The 24,841-nt window shown below is 38.7% G+C and overlaps 1 protein-coding gene across 3 annotated transcripts in view; it reads left to right on the top strand.

Annotated features, from left to right (window-relative positions):
• Nucleotides 1–24,841, top strand: part of EXOC6B (exocyst complex component 6B) — a 616,640-nt gene that overhangs the window by 507,984 nt on the left and 83,815 nt on the right. The window lies entirely within an intron of this gene.

Genomic DNA, 24,841 nt, shown 5'->3' with positions numbered 1-24,841 from the left:
GGAATGCAATTTATATAAGGTTCCATGTATACTTTTTTCATTATTGTAGATATTCCTCAGTGTGTTCCAAGTAAGGGCCCAGGGCATTTTAGTAAGGACCCTCCTAGCTAAGAGGTGAACTCTTAATTTTTGTTTTCTCATTACCAAGATTCTGCAGAAAACTCTGCTCTACTTTTCAGCCATTTTCTGCTTGGCTTCTCAGCCAGCTGCCTGCTATGGTTTAGTATCAGCACATGCCAGTAGGCTTGCTTTTTCTGTCTCTGTCTTCTCTCTGTAATCTTGATTACTTAAATTTTTTCTCCCTTGGTAACACCAAACTCCATTCTTTTCTCTCTAGCCCTGTGAGTTTGCCAAAAATTCTCCCAGCTTCCTTGCCTCTCTCCCAACACCAAGAATCTGGTATGCAGAATTTTGGGTTTATCCCAAAGAACTTCTCTTTTCTCCCAGATCTTGTCTTCTCAAATCCTGGATGTCTCAACAGCAATATAGTGCTTTCAAGCAGCTTTCTTTTTTTTTTTTAATTTTGTTTCTGGCTTTTCTTTCTTTTTTTTTTTTTAAGATTTTATTTATTTATTCATGAGAGACAAAGAGAGAGGCAGAGACACAGGCAGAGGGACAAGCAGGCTTCCTGCAAGGAGCCTGATGTGGAACTCGATCCTGGATCCCAAGATCCAGGCCTTGAGCCAAAGGCAGAAGCTCAACCACTGAGCCACCCAGGCATCCCTCTGGCTTTTCTAGTTATTCTTGGCAGAAGTGTTGGTCTACTGCAAGTTACTCATCATAACCAAAAACCTGTATTGATTTACAATGGAAATTCTTACTGATGCCATTACCACCTTTAATGTTTTGAAGCCTCACGGAATCCCAACCATGTCTGGATGAGATGTCTGAAGATACGTTTCATTTTAACTTACAGTGATTTTTTCCACATTATCACGGACTTTTATACCCATACTTGGTGCATGGGAAATGGTCATTTATTTTTAATTCAAACATCTGTTTTATCTCAGAACACTTTACTAAAAAAAAAAAAAAAAAAAAAAAAAAAGGCTTAAAAGTATAAGGAATGTGAAAAGGAGGAGAAAAAATAGTGAGTTACCATAGTTGAAACATATCTGCATTAATATGTGAAGGAGTTAGAGGTGATACAGGCAATGGAGAGAATCCCCAGAAAGAATATGAAGATGAAACAAGGAAATAAAAGTACAGGAAGGAATGTCAGAATATGCTATTTGAATCAATCTCATAAATAAAATGCTTTGTTATAATGCCATTAAAAAAGGTACAAAAAGGAGAAAATGGCAAAATAGAAGCAGAATAATAGGAAGAGATTAATGAAGACCAGAGGTTGTTATGACTAAGATCCTACACAGATGAAGTACTCAGTGCATGCTTGCTGTGAGACAAATGAAAAATGTATTTTTAGGAAGCATTATTTGGTTCAGTTAAGCAGGTTATTGCTGATGACAATGTCAGTCATCCGTTTCTAAATGACTCATTAGCTTTAGAAAAATTGTACTTATTTTGCTAGTTCACCAATGTTGATCCAAAAAGGAGAGGCAAATCAGAAGTTCCTTTGTCATCATAACTTTGAGAGGAATAAAAAAATGGACTCCAGCTCAGAATTCTATTTTAACACATACAAAAAGCAATTCTTTAACATTTGGGCCCTTTATACAATTTTCATATGGACCAAGGTCCAAATTTTCTAGGCCATCTGATCCTTTACCCTAGGTATTTAGATTCTAATCTTAAGGGCTGGTCAAATTTTCCCCAAGGGGAATCTAAAATATAACTATATAACTCCAGAAAGTTTGGCAGAGGTATAATTACCTAAAGAAACAGATCTTAACACTGGTAAGTGGTCTATGACCATAGTATTCTACACTTCTGAGAATATCCAGTCTCTGTTCTAGCTCCAGTTCAGCCCTGATTTCAGGTATAAAAGAGAGAAAGAAAAAGAGAGTGATGGAAAAGATACGGTGATTGAAATGAAAACCCTTTTCATGTCATAGAATAACCATTAGTATGATTGTTCCACAGATGGAATGTGGCTTCTGTTCTGCCTTTAATCTTCGTAGGGTTCTGTATCTAGATCAATTTGATATATCCTGAGACTTGCTTAGGAACAAACCCAGAGCCCTAGGTTCCTCCCTTACCATCCCACAACTTTGATTCACTACAGCTAAGCTGGTATCCCTGAGCACAACGGACATTAAAATACGAACTGCTGGGGCACCTGGGTGGCTCAGTGGTTGAGTGTCTGCCTTTGGCTCAGGGTGTGATCCCCAGCGTCCTAGGATTGAGTCCGAATCAGGGTCTCCACAGGGAAGTCTGCTTCTCCCTCTACCTATGTCTCTGCCTTCCTCTGTGTGTCTCTCATGAATAAATAAAATCTTAAAAAAAAAAACACACACAAACTGCCTGCATATTCACCTTATGGAAATTGATGTACAAAGTTCCAGTACATTTCTTTTGTATCTCTTCTTTGACCCTTTCTATTCTTGGGATCCCACACAGGATCCTGAATAATATATTCACCAGGAACACCAGATATTTCCATGAGTATTATCATTTTATCTTACAAATAATCTTGTGAGATACCAATTATTATTCCACTTACAGTAATAAGGAAAAGATACTCAAGGTATTCTTAAGCAATGTCGTTCTGCTATGAAGTAGCAATCCTAAACTTGGGCTCCAGTGTTCTGATCAGGTTCATGTTCATTTTTGGACTCAACGATGTCAATAGATACGTGGTTGCTTGTTGACTGAGAAGGAACAATCCCCCTAAAATGAAAAGCAGATTTCAAATGACTTCTTTGCCTTGGTTGAACACTCACCACCTTCTTTGGAATGCCAGACAAGGGAAATGATCAGTTCAATTTTTGCTGTTTATAAATGGGGAAGTTGAAAACAAATCAGTTTTCTTCAAGGCCTCAACTTTCTTTCTTTTTTTTTAGGCCTCAACTTTCAATTGTCATTCCATATTTCTCATTAGGAAAGTTGAGATACATACAGGTTGTCACCTTGTTTGAAGGTCAGGTGGTATGTTTCTATGATGAAGAGAGTCTGATGATGACCAGTCTCTTGCAATCACTATGATAACTAGAGATTTCTGGATGAATGCAGAGTAAGGGAGGAGGAAGATAACTTTCCTGCCCTCCTTAAAATGACATGTTTTGCACAGAAAGTAATTTTTTCCAGTCTGAGGCAAGGTGGTATAATGTAACATTTATTGAACATTTAGTATGACCTGGGTGTTGTGAGGAGTATAAATGAGTCAAAGCTTCTGCCTTCCACAGATGATAATTTAATGGGGAAGAAAAAGGTTTTCTAACATGTTCACATAGTTCTGAGTCAATTAAGTTTGGGGAGATGATTTGCCACTTACAAATATCTACTTTCTAATTACTGCCAACATCCATGTTTTAGTAGCTTTTAAGCTGTGTCATGTGGCAGCTAGTGGTTCCATTGAGCCCCCTTGGGTATGATTCTATGCTGTGGTGGTAGAAGTCAGTGGAATGGGGGAGGTAGAAGGGCTGAGCTGATAGGTCCCTGGGTGATTAGCCTAAATTTGCCTAAATGGCTTTGATATCACATGTTTTATATATTAGGCTTCTTCCTAAGATTCATTTGGGGAAAGACAACCAGCTCTGCAATTAAAAAATTTAAATCACTGGATTATGCAACAATAATGAAACATTCAAGCTTTATGGTAGAACACTCAACTAAATGCTTTGTGGTCCTGCAGCAACCAGAAATTACCTCCCTCATTTGAAAAGCAGTATTGAGATTGACTGTGGTCACATTTTTGAGAGTGAAATGGTTGTGAGGCTCTACCCACTTGTTTGCCAAGACAAGGAACCTCTGTAGAGGGAATGAGTTAACATTATAGAAATTGTCTGTTCATTTGGACATTCAAAAGTATCTCGACAAGGCAGATCAGGCTGTAAGAAAGTAGATGCAGCTCAAGCCAGGTGATAACCCGAGTGCCAGGGAAGAGTTTTCTTAAGCAACTTGAGACAAAGTCCCATGCAACTAATAATTGTTTCAAGGGGAATAAATTGCCAAGAACGAAATATGTTAATGGGGTCTGTACTTATTTTTGGTCCCTTCAAGTTGCTCACAACATGAATAATACCATGAGCGGTTGAGTCATGTACACAGTTTAGGAAAAAAAATAAATAAAAAATTTAAAACAAACAAAAAACAGCTAAGCTCTGTGAAATGGAAGATGAGATTTCCATACAGGATGAATGATGAGTTATCCAGAAAGCATTTCTGAGCAAAAGCTTTGGGGACACATGTTTTGATTTGGTGTTTGAGTGGGAAAATGGGTCAGTTGGCCCTACAGAACATTCCCACAAAACGTGTCACTCTGGCATGTGATACGACAAAGGCAGCAGGGGATGAGAAAAATCACATCTGAAGTGACTCCTCTCATTAATGTTCCCCAAGCTCTTTCAGCCTAATCGATAAGAGAAGGAGCCCTTGTCTGCAGAGAGCATCTACCCCTTTGAGAACTTGTTTTCTGTCCCTACCCACTGAGAAAGCAGAAGGAAGGTAGCCGGCATTAGCCCCAGTTGTCTTCAGTGCAGCATCAAGCTTCCACCATTTTGATCACTTCGGAATGTAACACAAGACTGCTTTCGAGCCAGTTTTGCTTCTGGCAATGATGCAGTCATCAAGTAAGTATCTAGAAACTCCCGTAAAGGCTCCACCCCAAAAGTACAGGGCCTTCCCCCACAAGCCAGTCAGCTCACTAAGATAGCCATCGGCACTGAACCTTTCAAAACTCCAGAAACCAGGAGCCATGGCTTCTCCTTCCCTTTCCTCCCCACTTCTCTTCCCCATCCCCCGTGCCCTACTTTCTTCATAGCTACTAAGTGCTCTCTCTGGAATGTTGGAAGGTGAGGATTTAGGTCTGGGCAACCTGTTAAAAATATGAATTGTTACTATGAACTCTGAGTGGCCTTTCAGCTTTGCTGACAGAAATTTACTCCATGTAGACCCAAAAAAAAAAAAAAAAAATTAAGCAGGTAAGGTCATTTGGAGTTGAAACAAGCATGCAGTCGGTGTGTTTGAAAATGAAATTATAATTAACCTGCTGATGGCTGTGAGGTGTTACCTTGAACTCTGTGTGGCCTCTTGGCACAGCGGCTGAACTTGCTTTATTGAATACCCAGAGACCTGAACAGGTGAAATCAGGATATGTCCGGGGCCAAGTGTAGTTTTAGAAGGAAGATTATGTCTCTTTTAGTGTCGATTGTAAGAGAGTTGAGGATTAATTGAGCAGCACTAATCAGAAAATAAAAATGGGTTTTGACCATCCATGTCTATGTGAAGCATAAAATTTGTTACAACTGCTGAGGGAAATGACTCTACTTGCCCACTTTGTGAATTAATTCCTGAGGTGTTGAGAGGTTACCAGACCTGATAATGGCCTGGGAAGATTCTTGCAAATTTACAAATCACATATCAGCTGCATATTTAGGAAAACATTATAATTACCAACTGAGAGCTATGGAGTGTTGCTTGAACTCCCAAGTGGTCTGTTGACACATGGACTGGACAACTTTCTGGAACTATTCAAAATGAGGTAGGCAAAATCAGTAACTTAGCATTGTTAATGACTAGGAGGGATTGATGGGGTCATTTATTGTGTAGAGTAAATGGGTCTGAGGTAAACTTTAACTCTTTGTTGTCCATGAAATGTTATCTTAAAGTCAGTGTGTGGCTTACTGTCTTATGTCATCAACAGAACTGTATTATGGTGCTGCAGTTATCAAGTATGTACTAGGTTAAAGGAATACCATCAACAATTGATTTATGGCCAGAGTCAGTCTTGAGCTACACCTTGTCACACCTTGTGCTTTAACCTGGCAAGAAATCCATTTCATCTCATGTCATGCTGAATAAAAAAGAAATGCATCATTCTGTTGCCTCCATCTTTACATCGCATCCCTCTAATTATATAACATCATTCCATGGTAAAGTCATGTTTTATTTCGAGATCCTCCTTGTTTGGCAGAGAGCATCTATCGTTAGACTAAACAAACCATTTAGTTCACTTTGTGCTTGTGACAGGCCAGCTAGAATGAGTGCTCTTGTTGGTTTAATAAACAAAGAATAATAATCCAAAATGGGCTTTATTACTAGGTGGAAATATTCCATTCATAGGATTGGAATGATCTAATTGTTCACATCTCTGCTTAGTGTAAGCATTAGATGTATACTTAACACTGAGGTTTTCCTATCTCAGAAGAGGTTTCAGCTAGGACACAAATACAAATACTCTTGGCTTTGCCAACTCCTCTTTTAGTCATAGCCTATTAAATACTCTTGTAATTCTTGTACAACTCTTAAATGAAGAGGAAACTTCACAAGGTACTAACCAGTGAGGCATGTTTATCTCAAGCTAATGTCATTTCACATGGTTGGTGATTAAAGTTCAACATTGCTAACAGACTAGAGGAATCTATGTCTTTTTGAAAGAATATGTTTTGTATTTGTCCAGTGTGCTTCACCTCAGTCAAATGCACAAACTTAAAAATTGGTGAAACCCTTATTACACACATGATCATGGAGGCTTGGGGTCCACAGATATTGACTGCCTAGTTCCGCTTTGAGATGCTGTGCAAATTTGGATGGACTTCTGCATAACTTGATCTATCTGCCTTAACATCTGGGCCTCAGATAATTTTATTTCTCTTGTTTCCCCATTTATCTGATAGGTCTTGTCCATTTCATGGGTACTTCATGCTTCTAGCCTGCAGTTAGAAGCATCACATTTTATTTGTGCTGATTCTGCATTCTGGGATGCTCACCCTACCTGAGCCTCAGTGGTTTCTTAGTTCCTTCCTACCTTCTTCATGAAGCTTCCCTCACTATTACATCCCAATCTCTGAACTCTTTTGATTTTCTATAGCACTCACAGTGGTGGCAGATATATGACAAGACTCACACAAGTACCCACATTAATGTCAGCACTTAACAAAAACTTTATTGTAGTTATTTTGCACACTTGTCTCAATATCCCTTCTGTTTTTCATGGTAAGCTCCTCTTCCCCCTGTAATTGCTGCCAAACTTTCTAAACTGAAAATTTGATTTATTGTTGGACTTCTGCATACAACTCTTTAGGATCTGTCCACCTCCAGAGAAGGGGAAAAAAAAAAACCCCACTCTTGCTTTAAGTGCCTTCTCAGGCCAAACCCTACCTGCCTTTCCAGCTGCCTCTTCTACCATTCTTTTGGTATACCCCCCCAAAATTTGTTGCCATGCAATGAACATTGCATACAAAGTTTCTTCCTTTTAGCTAGGCACTTACTCCTCTGGCAAACATTTACTCAACTTTTAAGACTCAGGTCTTCCTCTTCTGGGAAACTGTCTGACTTTCTCAGGCAGGAACTGGCCGGCCCTCTGCACTGCCTTAACACCTTATACAAAGCTCTATTATAGTGTATCATACCATACTGTATTTATTTTCCTTTATGTCTCCTCTACTAGCTGTGAACTAGTTAAGATAGGCTGTTGTCTTACTAATTTTTATATCCTTCTCTCAGTTCCTGGCACATAGTCCCTGTTCGAAAATGTTGAGTGAATGAATGAACATATAAACTTTAAAAAAAATAGAATTAAAAGAAAGCCAAATGATTTCCAGTGAGAGAGATGCCTGTAAATTACTTTCTGTCTATAGATGTCCTGCTTTCATGTTGATAAATGAACTTCTAGCTAAGGGGACTTGTGTATACACCCTCTTCGTATTTCAGCAGAGAATCCAGTCTCTCGACGTATGTCTTGACCATGGGTACTTTGACTTGAGAAAGTTTTCTAGCTTGAGTGGATGATTATTGCTATTGTTGATCACACCTGGATTCAGATGGGTGTAAGGATAATTTGGCTGTAACTAGAAAAGTAGAATCTTTGGTCTCATCTTTTACCTTCTTTTTAAAACAGTATCAGTCTCAGAAAATGAACACTTTTCCTTAGCATTTTGTAATATTTTCAGCCAGGATCTTAATCGGAATTAGTCAGTATTCCCTCCTGCTTTGTAATTATTCTGTAGTAAGAGCCACCCAATGGCCAATTCTATCCAAAATTAGCATAAAAGAACACTAACATTCTCTTCAGGGCCAGCCACAGGGCTTTTCTATAAGCCAGCCCTCGGCCCCAAAGTCCTGAGCACAGACTCTTGAAATTTGATTCTGTGTTTCTCTCTCTGTCACTGAGACTCAGTCGTTCTACTCTCCAGGACTCTCTAAGCAGGTAATAGAATCAGTTTAGGAATAAATAAATGAGGACCGCCATTTTATTGGAGAGTCAAACAAGGCACACCAAGGTTATGTAGTTTGCAAGATGACATCGGGTAGGTTCAGGTACAGGTCAATGCAGTGGTGAGGAAAGCACCCAGGGATCTTTGACACATAGTCTCCTGGCTAAACACCCATCTCATCCACCCTGGGCAGTTTAACTTGCGCCAGTGATCCCAAGGATTTTCTGAATGAATTACCGTAATTGGACTTAATTCAGGAAAGGGATGTTTCCTGTACACACCAAACAAGCTGCATGCGTACTGGATTCTTTTGCCTAGATGACAGAGAGGAAGAAACCCAACAGGAAATACATCTTTGCAAATTAGAAAGGTTGATGAGCTAAGTTCTACAAACACTGGGCCCTGATCCAAAGTGAACTCCTAGTGACCCCCTGGCACCTTGGCTCACCTCCCTGCACTTCACAGCCAGAAGCATACCAGGTAGATTCACTTTCTTACCTCCCTGATAAGGCAACAGGACCTTGCCACACCCAGAACCACAGCCAATCTCCTTTCCTGCTTTCCCTGACCCCAGATCTGATAAAAATCCAAGGCGATAATGCTATTGAGGTACAGGCTATAAACCATATCAGTATGTACGTTAAGTAGCGGGAGGGGAAAGGGGGAGGAAAAAAAAAAAAAAAAAGGCCAAATGGAGAGTTCAGCCTCACCTCTAGGTGACCTTGGCAGCATGTGGAAGGAAGGGAAATTGCCAGGAACTTGCAGCCTTTTTTTTTTTTTTTTTTTTTTTTTTTAGCATTGTTTTGACTTGGCTTTGCTACAGAGCAACTTTGGGGGACTGGGGCAAAAAATAGGTCATTGTGAACTGCAGGTGCAGTTTTGATCTTGAACTATAATCTGTTGTGGTATATGTGCAAACCCAGAAGTATTTATCAAGATAAAAACTGAAGCTTTTCCTCACAGGTACACAGACCACTTTACATCATATTAGCACCAATATCACCAGGGTTTTTTCCCAAAAAAATGAAGGATAGAGTGTCCTTAACCCCCTTCCCCTGCTGTTTCCTTCCTCTTTTATTCCTCCCTCCCTTCTTCTCTCACCTCCCTTCCTCTTCTAATCTCTCCTCTCCCTGTCTCTTTCTGTGTCTGTCTCTGTCTCCCCTTCCCCCTGCTTCCTTCACCCCCTCCTTCAGTAGATCTTTCTGTTGTGAAAATCCTCATTTGACTAACCCAGACACTCCCTCAGAAGATACTGATTCATGTAGGCAGATTCACTCAAGGATTCAGTGACAAGTGAGATACTCAAGAGGCTGGGATTTTAACTGTTACTCCCGAGTAGACCGAGCATTCACCATGCTCTTTGCCTACTTAATTTAAAGTCTTGAGAGAATGCAGACCAGAATGCAGAAAGAATATCTCCCAAGAAATGAAAGAGGGAGAGTTTTAAAACCCTTATTCTTGGCCTCAATCATGTCACTTAATCCCTCCCACCATCTGTTTCCTCATTTTCTGAACTTAATAGGAAACATGTCAAAGCACCTGGCTGCTAAAATGATAGGCACTGTCTCTGGACTGAGAGGAAAATCTGGAGCGATTTTGTACTTGGGAACTGCTAGAGAACATTGTTTTGGTTGCTGATTTCTTCCTTCTAGACTGTTCCCATGCACATAAGGAAGATTAAGACAGCAGAGGTTTAAATTTCAGCAAGAAACTTTTAAATGAGCCTGGTATTGCCCTGCCACCTATTTGTCTGGGGAAGGAGCCATTTAGGTGAGGCTCAATACAAAGGAAAGTTAGTTTTACTCATTTTCTGATCATCGTGATTTTTGAAGATTAATAACTTCCTAATAACTGTAGGAAAATAAGGTATCTGGTACTGATGCTTTTCTGAATAAAGTTAGATTAGTTGACAGAAAATGTTGAGAAACATAAATGGCTAAGGAAAGAAGTTTTATGTTTTCAACAGCAACCTGGGATGTGTTCAGGATAGTGTGGGTGAGAAAGTGGAGGGAGAATGGGCATGCACATGGACTCCACCCCAGGTTTCTTCTTCAGAGTTTCTGATTTAATATGTCCAAAGAGTTCATTTTTGTAATCTTTTGTTTTGCCCCCTTATTGCTCTTTGGAAGCAAGATACACATAGCACTGTCTCTCTTTCGAAAGAGGTGGGACTTGGAGTAGACAGATACCTTAGGACTATGTGTCAGCCTTTATTTGGGATTCCTAGAGCCTGTTACTCAGGGTGGAGTCCCCTGAGACCATGCATAGTGCTTCCAGACTGCTTAGACTGAGTAGCAGCCACCCTCACCTTCTGGTGCCCCAGGGTTTTGTCTACCCAGGGTTTTCAGCTGCTGTCAACAGGAAGCCTCACATTTCTGTGATCTCTGGAAGCCAGGTTCCCAGAGGGAGCAGTGATCTAGAGTTGCTACCAGCTACACTACTCTGCAGTTCTAGGAGCCTGAAATACCCAGGCTTTGGTTCTGCTGAACTAGAACACTGATTCTCAGTGATGATGGGAAGGCATGGCTGTTTGGGGCACATAAAGAAGGCTTCTTGTCCCCGGTCACCACCTCACATCTTGTAGTTGTTCACCTCTTCATATTCCCCACTCTAATGAGGGGCATGTCTCATTTCATCATGTATATGGAATTAACAAAAGAATGGTTCACTTTTAGAAGCCTTCCATAAATACTCCCTCATCCTTTTGATTTGCCGTGCCCATCTGAGCATCTCCTCTGTGCTGGGCAAAATCTAAGCAGGGTAGCCACAAATTATCTCAAGTAATTTTCCAAGGACTGTGAGATAAGAATTATTTCTGTGTTATAGCTGAGGGAACTGGTGCTCAAATAGGTTAAGCAGCTTAACCAAACTCACATGAAGTAGCTGATTCAGGAGTCGAACTCAGATCTGTCTGATGCTGGAGCTACTCAGTCATGTTTAGTCTCTTCTGCCTCTGCTCTCTAGTGACCTCGTGGGGTACCACCATAGCTGAGTGGCAGGCTCATGTCTGAAGTACTGAATGTTCACTCACATAGCCATCAATTCTCTGCCTTTAAGTTTCAGAGGACACGTTAAGCACGGCTAAGTCTTTACTTATTTTAAAATGTCTAACATCCAATAGATATAATTTTCCATAGTTCAGGGTAAATATGACCAAGTGATTGGCCCCTTTGGGATCATGTTTTTTGAGAAATTTAAATATAACAAATACTGTATTTCTACTCTCCAGGCTTGAAAATTCAACATTTTTTGACTGTTTTCTTCTTTGGCAAGAAGAAATATAAAAAGAATTACGTGAAAACAAAAGAAGCAAAACACTGGAGTATATTTTATACCCAGGCCGATTTTTTTCCCTTAAAAAAAAAACTTATATTGTTTTTTTATTTTAATTCCAATATAGTTAACACACAGTGTCATATTAGTTTCAGGTGTACAATGTAGTGACTCCACAATTCTATACATTATTCAGTGCTCAATTCTATGCATTAGCTCAATGGTAACTAAGTACTCATCTGTTTTACCCATTCCCCCCTTTTCCCTCCCTCCTAGTAGCCATCAGCTTGTTCCCTATAGTTAAGAGTCTGTTTCTTGGTTTATCTCTTTCTCTCTCTCTTTTCCTTTGCTTATTGTTTCTTAAATTCCACATGTGAGTAAAATCATATGGTATTTGTCTTTCTCTGACTGACTTATTTTGCTTAGCATTATACTCCCTAGCTCCATCCATGTTGTTGCAAATGGCAAGATTTCATTCTTTTTTATGGCTGAATAATATTTCATTGTATATGTATATCCACTCATCTATCAGTGGGCACTTGGGCTGCTTCCATAATTTGGCTATTGTAAATAATGCTGCAGTGAACATAGGGGTGCATGTATCCCTTTGAATTAGTGCTTTTGTATCTGGGGGGTAAATACCCAGCATTGTCATTACTGGATCTGAGGATAATTCTATTTTTAACTTTTTGAGGAACCCCCATAGTGTTTCCACAGTGGCTCTAGGTAGACCTATTCTTGATGTGAATTGTTATTTTTTCAGTTCATTTTTTTAATGTTTTTAAGCAATATATGAATACCTATGAATAATAGAATGTTACCCTCAATGTTTTCTAAATTTATGTATGTAGATCACACTATGTACTGTTTTTGCAACATTTTTTTCATCCAATAGTATTAAGACTTCACTGTGCCATTAATGACATCTAATTTGTTCCTTTTATCTGTTGTATGGTATTCCATTATATTAATATGCCAGATTTTATTACCTTTTCTCCTATTGAAGAACATTTAAATTGTTTCCATCTTTTTGTTGGTATTGTTACAAGTAGCATTTCATGGAGCGTTCCTATGCTTGTTTCATTGTGCATGCCTATGACCTTTCTTGAGAGTTTTTACCTCAAAGTAAACCTAGAAGTAGAATTCCTGGCTCATCTAATCTTGTCTTGATGCGCATGAGATTTTTTACTTGTTGGGATGACCCCGATGAAATTATAGGTATATGTTTACAGTGAAGAGTAGAGAAGAGTGGGGATAATGTCAGTGCAGAATATAGAAATGAGAGACTCTGGGCCCCCTCCCTGTCTACAATGTTGCTCCCATTCAACAGACAGAATGGCAGTCTCCAGCTCTACAGTCAGGAGAGATTAATATGGTTTAATATTTTATTTATTTATTTACATGCAGCATCTCCTCTTTATTGGTACACTATCCTTCCTTTTTATGCTGAGGGATAGGCCCACTTCTTAATTCAGAAAAAGGAAATAAAATATCTTAGGCCTAGAATTCAAATATCAGCCAGCTCTGTGGTGTCCTAAGCAAACTGCCTTCATAATCTCCCTAACATTATGACTGTCTATCAGAATGCTTTATTGTGGTGCCTGCAGCAGAATCTGAAAGGGAGAGAATTTCCCTTTGCAGGAGTGGCTGAGAACAGTTGAGACTGTGCATTGTCTGGGCATTCAGCTGTATGTATAAAGTATTTATTTACTTTATTTAGTGGTGAAGGCTGTGACTTTATCTTTTTCTAGCTCACTTTCCAGCGTAACAGGATAAGACCACTCCTGCCATTATGATTTACCATGCAGTAAACAATGAGGGCTTTTGGATTGCATTTTATAGAATTGCTTTATTCAGCCTTTCCTTCCAACCCCTTTGGGAAAGAATTGACAATTGATATTTCTCTTTTGGATTTCTCAGTGAATTCAGCATTCCTAGATTTGGTTTCTATTTGTTATTTGACTTATAAAATCCATTGCTTTGGGGATAAGGATGGCTCGTGTCCAGCATAATAGTTTTTTGCTTACTCGTCTACCCAGTGACAGGAGGGGAAGGACAATGTGGCTTACCCTGGCCTTATCTCAATTGTTCTTTGCACATTCTACTCCAAATATAGCAGTGCCCCGCTCCCAAACAAACAAGGATCGAGTGTCCCTTCTGACCATGGAGCAGCCTCTTCCCAGCAGCCCATCATCAGTCATGGAAAGTTCAGGTATATCGGAGTCCAAGTCTTGCACAGGGCTATGCAGGCCACATGTGGCACTGGCTGCCAGCCTCCTGTTAACCTGCTCTGGCAGCCTGTTACACAGAACTGCTCACATGAGGGCCACTTAATTTCATAGGGCAAGTTTATTTCATTGGCAGGAGAGTTTCTGGGTCGTTTATGTGGGATTTTTATTCTGGGATTTCTGTGAAGATTTCCTGGAATTTTCAATCTGATGACAAAAGTAAATTAGTCCCAATTCTCAATTATCCCTCGACTTTGGAATTCACTTTCAGAAGAAAAGCTTCAGTCTAGGTATGTTTATATTGCGTGCATCCATTTTCTCTCATCTCAGCATAGTTTGTTTATTGTCTTGTGTTTGTCTTTTTTAGATTAGTTGCCCAGCAACTTCAAGGCAGGCCTGTTCTTTTTGTGTGTGAATTTCACTTTTCAGTGCCTTTTGTCTTGTTGATTTGCAGTAAGTATATGTTGAATTAATTCCATATGTATTTTGAGGGCTGAATTCAGAAATTGAGGGAGGTGGGAAATATACAAAGAAAGCAAAGATGCAAGATAAAAAGATCCTGACAGATAAGCACCAGAATGCCTGTTTTGCCCAATGCTCCCCAAAAAACTTTAGCCACCCCTTCATGGGTAATATACATCATTTCATTTTACACCTTTGCTATATGTATTTTGATATTCAAAATTCTTTTTTTTTATAATAAATTTATTTTTTATTGGTGTTCAATTTACCAACATACAGAATAACACCCAGTGCTCATCCCGTCAAGTGCCCCCTTCAGTGCCCATCACCCATTCACCCCCACTCCCCTCCCTGCTCCCCAATATTCAAAATTCTGATTAAAAGGTGAGTTTAGCTTATATGCCAAGGCTCCACTACCACCACTACCCACTACCCCACTACCCACTACCATCACTATCACTGCCACCTACCACCCAGACCAATGTTTAATCATACCGAATTTCTTTATGATTTATTTGTAAGGTGCTTTTAATGTCAGGGGATACTATTGCCTAGACAAGTAAGTTTTGGGATTTCAGTTGGGACCTGCAGGGAACCGGTCTGGACCTTACTGGACTTCTTAAATGAAGACCAAAGGGCACTCATATGCTTTGATCCTCTGCTACTAGATCCTTGAAGACCTTTACCCAGAGAGGCTGCCTCCAAGCACATCTCATTTTCCTTTGTGGACAGGAGTGAAGATCACAGTAAGGAAATTAACCTGGTCCAGGAGAAGGAAGTTCTTAATGCTAAGACTCATTGTTTTCCATTCATTCCTTTTATTATCACAAAAACTCTTGTTATCCATGTTGAAGAAACATTATTTGTTCTATCCAACAGGTTATTTTCAGTGTGATACAGGAATAGAATATTGACCTGAGAATCAGGAGATAGATTTCCTATTTCAATCTCTGCTGCTATCTACTTAAGTAAATGTGAGCAAGTAACCCAACCTTTACTGTCAACTGTAGTTGGAGGCAGTATGCAGTGATAATAAGCCCATACCTGAAGCATTGATCTAGAGCACTGCATTAAGCAAGATGCTAGTAAAGTGCATTTAGGAGAAAAATTTAAGCAAGCTATCAAGAGATCTGATAGCCTTGTTTATTTTTTATTTTTTAAAAAGATTTTATGTATTTATTCATGAGACATACAAAGAGAAAGGCAGAGACATAGGTAGAGGGAGAAGTAGGCTCCCTGTAGGAAGCCTGATGTGGGACTCGATCCCAGGACTCTGGGATCATGACCTGAGCTGAAGGCAGACACTCAACCACTGAGCCACCCAGGCGCCCCTGAAAGCCCTGTTTAAAGAACTGTGAATATTTCAGCCTGGAAAAGAGGAGATTCAGAAGATCCACGATATCCAGCTTCAAACTTAGGAAGACCCAACTTGTAGGAACTATGAATAGGCTTACTGCTGTTTCGCTAACTAGGACCCATGATTAGAAGTTAAAGGGAAGCAGATTGCCTCAATATAAGAGAAAAACTTGTCAACAGCTACTGCTCTCAAAAATTGGAGCAGACTACATTTCCTATAACCAGAGCCATGCAAGCAGAAAACAGATTCACATTTATAAGGGATGTTTCATATTGGGTAGCAGATTATACTAAATGATTCCCAAGGTCCCTTCTAAAGCTACAGGTCTATGATTTTGGGTGTAGACAAATTCAGACTCCTCCTAGCCTTCAGTTCTATGGCCCTGAAAAATCTATAAGTTTGAACAAACTTTTCTTAAAATCCCAAGTATGAAAAGAATAGATAAGGCATGTTGTTTGTTTACTTTGCAATCTGGCAGAACTTCTCAGCCTCTGATATGATCACCAGTTCCCTGGAGGGGGTGCTCCAAGCATGTTCTTCCTCTGCTCGTTTTCCCTCCTTCCAAGCACATCTGCCACTTTTTTTTCATCTTCTTAGTGATTTTTGTATTGCTTTGAATCTTTACAGGTGGTAGCAATTTTGGTTCATCTGACTTGATGGTATGAAATTTTAAATAGTTGGGGGTCATTTGGAGTGATTACTTTTTTCTTTGTGTTCTGGGAGCCTGGGGAGTGTGTTTGGAGCTGCTTAGTTCATAGTCCTTGTCAACATAAACTCTTTATTCACCTTCCCATCGCTCTGAAGAACAGACAGAGGTGGTTCAGGATATCACAGATGTCATGCAGGCACATACAGACTCAAGCAGACTTATTTATAGTAGTCTCTAAACTGGATAAATTTAATAACTTTTATATTTCCAAGTCAGTGGTTTAAGGAAAAGAAATTCCATAGATTATCACCGTAGAAAATAAGCCAATTTTGGTGGACAGTGTCTCTAATTGACAATCTGTTGAAATATGCTCTTGCATGTGGGAATATCTTCACTTCACCATCCCCCCAAGGATTAAGTTACCAAGAATTGCAGCTATTACAAGGAAATTGCCAAGATCTTCTCTGTTCTCTTATCAAATTATCTGGATGGCTGGGGGGAGTGGGGGTTGGTTTTGGTTTTGGTCTATGTTTTTTCTGGGTTTTTTTGGTTTGTTTTGTTTTGTTTGTTTGTTTGGTTGGTTTGTTTGTTTGTTTTTTCTTTCACTTGCCCCACTCCCCTTTCTGAAATCTGCTGAGGAGCCCATATTTTGTACAATATTCTTTTCTATTATACTTTCAGGGTGTTTGAAATACTGTCTAGATCATTGGCCATGGGGCAGGAAAAGGGAACCTTTGAATTTGATCTATGTGGCAACATATTTTTTAAAAATCTCTTTCAACTTCACAAAAGTGGTTACTAGTGACTCCCTGTTCATAATTGTTGCCTCACATATTCAAAATTGGATATGCTTCTGTTTTCAAAAAGCCAGTCCCAAAGTTTTAATTTTCAGAAGTAAATTGCCATTCTTTCTTAATGTCCCAATCAGGCTCACCTCACCCTGTGATACTGATGAAAGCCCAACAGTCTCCATGGACCACAGCATTCCCTTTAGATATGTACACAGAATTTACTTTCCTTTATATATATACATTTCTATGATGTGTAATCTATAATACTGCTTTATTATTATATATAAACTTTATATATACACTTGAAGGGAGAGTTCAACCACTGCTACTCTTCCAAGGCAAAAGAACCCAGAGCGACATGCTGGGGGTGACACTAGCTACAGCTAAATTGCTCCATCAAAAATGGCCTGATTAGGGCAACCAGCACTCTCACGCATTGTTGATGAGAGTATAAAATGGTACAACCACTTCAGAAAATGGTTTGGTGGTTTCTTGTGAAAGTAAACAAGCACTTAACTTATAATGCAGCAATTCCAATCCTAGGTATTTATCCAAGATGAAAACATGTCCACAAAAAGGCTTTTAAAAGAATGTTCATGGTGGCTGTATTCATAATTGTAAAAAACTGAAAGATCCCAAGTGTCCATCAGTAAGAGAATGGATAAAATGTTGTATATTTGTAGAATGGAATATTATTATTTGATAAAAATGAAAACCGCTAACATACAGCAGCATGATGCATCTCCAAAACATCATATGGACCGAAAGAAATCTTATGCAAAAGAGGATAGATTTGATGCTGTTGTTTCTGTGAAATTTTAGAATAGGTGACAGTCTATTATACAATATTCATGGAATGAGCCAAACTAATCTAACGTAGAAAAAAATTAAAACAGTGGTTGCCTCTGAGGGGTAGGGCCTGAATAATGGAAATATTTTCCCTTAAAAGGGGTTTGGATCACACATTTGTGCATTTTTCAGAGCTCCTCTAAAATGTACACTTATGATATATGCATTGCATTGTATGTAAATTTTACCTCAAAAGAAAAAATTGATCTGTAAATAAATATCAAATGCTAGTTAATTATATGCATGATTTGAAATGCATCAAAAAAAGAATAATTGATGAATATATTGTGATTAACAAGGACAGTAAAATGTAAATTGTAATATTTAGGGGATGGGTATGGGGTGTTCACTGTTAAATTGTTTCAACTTTTATGTGCATCTGAAATTTTTCACAAAGTGTTGGTGGCAGAATGGAGGGGGGGTGTTGGTTGGGAAACAGTAACAGCTGCAGTGACAAGAAAAGCCAAGCTTAAACATTTCAGTGGAATAATTATTGTCTCAATCTGTAGATATCAGACCCTTCTACTACTATTATTATTATTAACTCAAATCAGTTATTCAACAAGCATTTCTAGAGCACTTATTCTGTATCAAGCCCTAGTCTAAGTGCTGGGAATGCCAGGATGAAGAGACATAAACGCTGCCCTTGATAAGCTCACAGTCTAATGGGGGAGATTAGAGATGCTTCCATGGTGTTCATGCTTGACATTCCATAAAGAAAGCTCTGTTTCCCTGATTTCTACGCTTTAGGAGTCTGAGAATTTAAAAAACAATTGAAAGAATGCTGGGCCATTTAGGTTTTAAGAATATACAAAAATCTAACTACAGATAGGCTCTTTGCTTTAAACTACTTAAAGACTTCAAATGTGAAATGTAGTGAATGAGCCAACCGCCTCCTGAAAAGTCTCAGGAAGGAAGTTCCCAGAGGGTGTCCTTTTTACAGGACCTAACACAGAACCGTGGGAAGAGTCCCAGCTGCCTGATTGAGATACTTCTGTGCCCACTTAACTTCAGATCTTCAAAGAGTTTTCAAAGAGACTGGAGTTATAGGAATCGGGGTACTGTCTGGGACCCTGTGATCCCTCTCCATCAGCCTCCTATCGTTTTGTGACTATGGAAGTTGTGGTGACTAGCCCAGCCATTGAGAAAGGGGTGGTTCAGAGGGAAGAGAAGAAATCACTCCTTGCTTTGATCTTTCTCAAGATAAGGAAGCATCAGTGTCTCACTGATCTTTTTAGGTCTCCCTAATTCTCCAGAATTTACAAATCCTGTCTTCATAAGGATCTTCTGGCAGCTGACAGACATGTAATTCAGGTTCTGTGTGTTAACAGGCCTTGTTAACACTCTGTATTCTGCAAATGGTAAACATCAGAATAATACATTTCCTTCAGTATCGACTTAAGGATCAGATTGATAGCGATTTTTCATTCTGCTAACATTTGGTTTATTCAGGGTCAACTAGTTTTAATTATTAAATTCAGGCTATAATTCAAATATGATTTTCCCAACCGTGATATTGCAGTTAAAGATTAAATTCAGGAGAAAAGAAAAAAAAATTAATCTGGAGAGCCAAGAAGATAACCCAAGTTAGGTTTAAAAACAAACAAACAACATATTTAGTCAAACTGGGCCTTTTCTAAGAGAGAAGATGTGTTTTATTTCTTTAAAGCCGTGTGACTTCTGAAAGATGGAAAAGATTTTGTGAATATTATTCTCAGATGTGACAGATCTGTGTTGGCAAGACTCACTTATATGCAGACACTTTGAACAATACCTATTTAAATTGGCCTGTGTCATGTCACATATGTGCTTCCAGCCTAGGGACAGTGACTGGTTATATAGAACAAAGGATATTAAGGGTGACTTTAGGCCCAAATTCCATGCCCCTGGAACCTGGAATAAATAGGTTCCAGATACTTCTTTTTACATTCAGCCTCTCCATGTTCACAACGATACACAGTCTAGGTTATACAAATACTTAAGTGCTGTAAACTATGGGATCTCTAATAAATGTAACATTTGGCATTAGAAGGAATTTATTTAGTAATCATCTAGCCTTGTGATTCCCAAACTTGGTGAGGGCTGAGAATCTGTAGTTTTAAGGAAGCTTTTCATGTGATTCAGTTGGTCAGCCAGTTTTGAACTATACTCACCAGTACTTATCATCCCCACTCTCAGTTTTAAAAGTGAGGCAACTAATGCCCAAGAAGTTGGGATTTGCCCAGAATCACACAGCTAAAGCCAGAGCTGGAGCTCTAGGCTTCTAGTTTTCAATCCAGTATCTTTTTACTCTGCCTTGTAGCAATAGTTGCAAAGACCATCTGTTTCATACTTTTTCTCTGAATAGAAATCACTTAAGTTCTTTAACCTTTATTTTACCTTATCTGCAAAATGGTTTGGTGATATGTCAGTAGCTGTATTAGTTTCCTATGGCTACCACAACAAACTACCACTAACTTGGTGGCCTAAAAAACAAATTTATTTTCTAACATTTTTGGAGCCCAGAATTCCAAAATCAAAATGTCAGAAGGGCTGTGCTCCCTCCAAAGCCTAAAGGAGAGAATTCTTCCTTGCTCCTTCCAGCTTCTGGAAGAACTCCAAGGGGTTCCTTGGCTTGTGGTTTGCATAGCTCCAATGTTTGCCTCTATATTAACATGACCTTCACTTCTCTGCATACTATTGGATTCAAAGCTCACCTGTTTAATCCAGGAATGATCTTGTCTTAAGATCCTTAACTTAAGGATCCTTAACTTAAGTTACAGCTGCAGAGATTTTTTTTTGTTTTAAATAAGGACACATTCACAGATAGTAGAGGTTAAGACCTGGACATAGGTTTTTAGGGATCACCATTCAACCCACTATATTTCACCTTTTGACCTTCCCAAATTCACATCTGTCACCCTTGCAAAACACATAGACCCACACATCCCAACATTTTTGGATGTTCAATCCATTATAGCATTTCTTCTAAGTCAAAATTCTTACCTAAATATCATCAGCTCAAAAGTCCCAAATTTCATCATCTAAATCATCTCTATCAAATATGGGTAGACTTGGTATGACATTTCCTGGGGTAGAATTCCTCTCTTGTCTATGGATCTGTGAACCAAGAAAACAAGTTATCCATTTCTAAAATACAATGGTGAGCAGGTGGAGGATAGACATTTCCATTCCAAAAAGGATAAATTGAGGGAATAAAGGAGTTACCAATTCCAAGAAGCTCTAAAATCCAGCAAGGCCAATTCCATCAGGCTTCAGGGCCTAGGCACAATCTATGGCTTTCTAGGCCCATGGCTCTGCTCTCCAAGGCTGTGCCATCTCTAACAGCCTCTGCTTCTGCCCCAGAGTCTTTATCTTGGAAGCTATTCTTTCCTTTCCTTCATCGGTAGCATATTTGCAAATGAGTAGCTCTGTCTGCTAATTTCCTGCTTCTAGAACAGTGGAAGTCCAACAGCCTTCCTTCGCTTCGTGCTGTCTCTGTCCCCCTTGGTTCAGGCTGGCAGTGTGTCTCCTGATACAACATTCCTAAAAATCATGTGGGTCTCCTGTATTTATCACAGGGATCCATCAGCATTAGCTAGGAGGACCATCCATAGAGCTTTCCTGGGTAACCCATCTCTATTTCTGGCTTCTGCTGACATAGCTGAATATGGATCAATAAGTCTCACACTGAATCTCTTTAGCAAAATGTTGTCCAGGCACACCCTGGGCTTTCTTTCCAAAGCACACTTTCCTAACAGTAAATTTCCTAATTTTGCTATCCTTTGCAATCTGAGTAGGCCCAGAATCTTCCAAATCATCAACTACTGGTTTCTTTCTATTTAGCAGTTCTTTCCTCCTTTTAATTTTTAATAATTTTTCTCAGATCATTTTATCTATTTTTGCATCATGATAAGTGTACTCTTTAATCTCCATCACCTGTTCTCTGCATCCTCCTACTCACTTCCCCTCTGGTAACCATTGCTTTGTTCTCTATAATTAAAAGTCTGTTTCTTTGTTTGTCTCTAATTTTCAGTAATTTTTATTTATCTCTTTTCTCTCACATTTTGTCATAAGCGGCAAGCAGAAATCAGACTATGTCTTCAACGCTTTGTTAAGCTAAGTATCCAAATTCATGACTTACAAGTTCTACTTTCTACTCAACTGTAGAACACAGTTCAAACACATCTTTTGCCACTATATATAACAAGGATAACCCATCTTCTGGTTTTTAGTAACATGTTCCTTATTTTCTTCTGAGGCCTCACCAGAAGCACCTTTAATGTTTGTTTCTTTCACTCATTCTTTTCTTGACAGTATATATACCTCCTCTAAGATGACAGCTTTCTTTGCCATGCCTTCTGAGCCCTCTCCAAAATCACCCTTAATGTTTCCACCCGTAGTCTCTTCAAGGCAATCTAGGCTTTTCTATTGATTCCCTTAAAATTTTTTCAGCCCCTGCCCATTACCTGGTTGCCGGGCCACTTCTACATTTTGAGATATTTGTTATAACAGCACTTCTTTTACAGGTGCTAAAATCTGTATAATTTCCTAGGGCTGTTGCAACAAAATAACCATAAGCATGGTGGCTTAAAAAACCATACATTTATTTTCTCACTACTCTGGAGTCCAAAAATCTCCAATTAAGGTGTTAGCATTGCTGTGTTCCTGAAGGTTCTAGAGGAGACTCCTTGCCTCTTCAAACTTCTAGTGGACCTGGACATTCTTGGCTTATGGTTTGTATAACTGTGGTCTCTTCCATGTTATAAAGAAACTTGTCATAGAGGATGCCTGGGTGGCTCAACGGTTGAGCATCTGCCTTTAGCTCAGGACGTGATCCCTGAGTTCCAGGATTGAGTCCCACATCGGGCTCCTGCATGGAACCTGCTTCTCCTCCCTCTTCCTATGTCTCTGTGTTTCTCATGAATAAATAAGTAAAATCTTTAAAAAAAAAAAAAAAAAAGGAAACTTGTCATAGGATTTAGTGTTCAACATGCTAATTCTGTATAACCTCATCTTGAAGCCCTTAATAATATCTACAAAGATTCTTTTTTTCAAAAAAGGTCATATCCATAGGTACTGGGGGATAGGACCCTCATTTTGAGTGTCACCATTCAACCCACTACAGTTGCCAAAAGTAAGGGAGACACATTATTTCTAAAGCTCCCTTCTAGAACTATGATCTGTGATTTTCAAGCATTTTCATTACTGAAACTATTAATATTTTAATTGTGTTAACATGCTTGTGTGTATTATTCAACTCTCACAACAACTTACAAAGCAGGTATTATTGCTCTTATACAGTTGAGAAGCTGAGGCTCCAAAGTATGAACTGACTTGATCAGAATCACAAAGTATATGACAGAACCTAGATTTGAATCTACATGTGTCAGATGACAGACCTGAAGTTTTTACTCTTTACATTGCCTCCCAATATTTTTTTTCCTGAATATATCTTATAAGGAGAAATATATCTTTCCTGTGATATTTGAATATGGTATTTCCTATGATTTTAGATATATTCCATCAGCCCACCAACCAACCAACACACACACACACACACACACACACACACACACACACACTGAATAAAGAATATCTACATAGCGAATAATGGTAGATTTTACCTTTGTTTATATAAATTCAATTAAATAAAATTTTATGCTTTCCAAAAATAGCTATAACCCCTTCTGTGGCTCCAATGCTCTTCTTCCTTTTCCTGTGCCCTAATAGTAATCAGAAGTTTTCAGCTTGGGAGATAATACAACATATTTATGGGGTGATGGGATCAACACAGAGAGAAAAATTGATTCTAGAGAAAGGGGATAATTGTGGGAACAGAGCCCTTGGGTAGACCAAAAGGAGTGGGATTAGAGTAGAAATGAAGGATAATTCATTCACTGTAACAGAGGATGAAGTAGAAGATACAGGTACAGATAGAAAGGTGCAAATAGATTTGATAAAATAGTGGTGGTGGTGATAAAATAGTATAAACAAAAATAGTCATCTAATGTCAATGTTGATCAGGTATGAAGTTATTTAAGGTTTATATTCTTTTTTGTCTACCATCCACCATATAAGGATTCATGCAAAAAAATTTTTTTTATTCTAGAATTTAGTGCCAAGAAAATGTTTGCCTCTTCAAATGAACACCATTGAAACTAGAAATTTAGTGCATTTCTCTTTTGGTTTGGTGGCCAGGAAGCCAAAAACTCTTTAGTGCTCCATTACAATGATAAATTTGCCCAGATTCCCAGTTTATTTTTTTCTCTTTCTCTCCTATTTTGTGTAGTGTTTTTTTGTTTAAGTAGACTCCACATCCAGTGTGGAGCCCAACACAGGGCTTAAACTCACAACCCAGAGATTAAGGCCCGAGCTGAGATCAAGAGTCAGACACTTAAACTACTGAGCCATCCAGGCACTCCTGGATAGGGGAGAAGGTTAATCTAACTTTTTTCTATTTATCTATGTCTATTTTAAATTTTATTATATTTTTCTATATGCTTCTATTATAATAATTTTATATTATACACTAATATATTAATATATATTTATAATATATTTTTTACTGTTTCTGTTTTTCTTACATATTTTTATTTTATTTGTATTTTCTTATTTTCTGTTTTTCAATCTAACCCTTTTTTATTTATCTTATTTTATTTATTTTTAAGATTTTTTAAATTATTTATTTAAGTACACAGAGGGGAGAGAGAGAGGCAGAGACACAGGCAGAGGGAGAAGCAGGCTCCATGCAGGGAGCCTGATGTGGGACTGGATCCTGGGTCTCCAGGATCACACCCTGGGCTGAAGGAGGCGCTAAACCGCTGAGCCACCAGAGCTGCCCTTATCTTATTTTATATATTTTTTAATTTAAATTCAATTAGCCAACATAAAGTACATACTTAGTTTCAGATGTAGTATTCAGTGATTTGTCAGTGCTCATCACATCATATGTTTTAATATCGCAGGTAACTTTA

Source organism: Vulpes vulpes, chromosome 8 (genome assembly GCF_048418805.1).
Source record: "Vulpes vulpes isolate BD-2025 chromosome 8, VulVul3, whole genome shotgun sequence".
Classification (NCBI taxonomy): Eukaryota; Metazoa; Chordata; class Mammalia; order Carnivora; family Canidae; genus Vulpes; species Vulpes vulpes.
The sequence above is the reverse complement of the archived record's forward strand: the minus strand, read 5'-3'. Positions and strand labels throughout refer to the sequence as shown.